Here is a 1,123-nt window from a genome sequence, read left to right as displayed (position 1 = left end):
CAAGAGCTTGTAACACTCCAAAGAGAAAGGAAAAATTGAAATTGCATCATATGACCCCTTTAACCTTCGTTAACATCATTGAATACAATATACAATACAATTAAATATAATTATTACAACTGTTCATTGTTAGTTCATGTTAGTTCAGGTCCATTAAATAATATTAACTTTTGATTTTAATAATGTGTTAGTAAATGTGTTGGAATGTGTTAGAAATTAACATTAAGATAAATGCTTTAGAAGTACTAATAATCAACTAATGTTAACAAATGAACCTTACTGTAAAGTGTTACCGACATTTACAATGTTACAAAATATTTTTTCAACATTGTTAATAAAAAAATGTTTCTTCAGCAGTAAATCAGCATAGTAGAATGATTTCTATTTATTTTTTTTTTATTTTTTTTTATGTAATCAAATTTAATGTAAGTCTAATATTTTGTCATGTTTCAAACAACACAGCATCACAATATAAAAGAGAGTAGTAACATCTGTTTATGAAACACATCAGATACAGTTGAATTCAAATACAAACCTTGTCTATATATGTCTGTATATACCAGACATATAACTATATTATATTAAAAGTATAGTTCACCCAAAAATGAAAATTCTGACTTAATTTACTTACCCTCAGGTTGTTTCAAACCTGTATGAGTTTCTTTCTTTTGCTAAACACTGAAGAAGATATTTTGAAGAATGTGGATAACCAAACAGTTGCTGGTAGCCACTGACTTCCATAGTATTTTTTTTCTATGGTAACACTTTAGTTTAAGGATCAATTCTCACTGTGAGCATAGTAGAATGATTTCTGAAGGATCATGTGACACTGGAGACTGGAGTAATGATGCTAAAAATTCAGCTTTGTCAACACAGGAATAAATTATATTTTAAAATATATTAAAATATACGGTAAAACAGCGTTTTCAAATTGTAATAAAATTTCACAATGTTGCAGTTTTACATGGGTGAGCATAAGAGACTTCTTTCAAAAACATCCTACCCAAACTTCTGAAAGCAGTTATAGTGTATATTATCTGATATGTACAGGTGCATCTCAATAAATTAGAATGTCGTGGAAAAGTTCATTTATTTCAGTAATTCAACTCAAATTGTGAAACTC

At 28.0% G+C, this 1,123-nt stretch overlaps 1 protein-coding gene across 1 annotated transcript in view; it reads left to right on the top strand.

Moving 5' to 3' along the window:
• clcn1b (chloride channel, voltage-sensitive 1b) overlaps window positions 1–1,123 on the top strand; it is a 29,813-nt gene that overhangs the window by 8,882 nt on the left and 19,808 nt on the right. The window lies entirely within an intron of this gene.

This window comes from Sinocyclocheilus anshuiensis, unplaced genomic scaffold, assembly GCF_001515605.1.
Source record: "Sinocyclocheilus anshuiensis isolate Anshui unplaced genomic scaffold, SAMN03320099.WGS_v1.1 scaffold1260, whole genome shotgun sequence".
Lineage (NCBI taxonomy): Eukaryota > Metazoa > Chordata > Actinopteri > Cypriniformes > Cyprinidae > Sinocyclocheilus > Sinocyclocheilus anshuiensis.
Note: the sequence above shows the minus strand (reverse complement) of the source record. Positions and strands in the feature narration are given on the sequence as shown.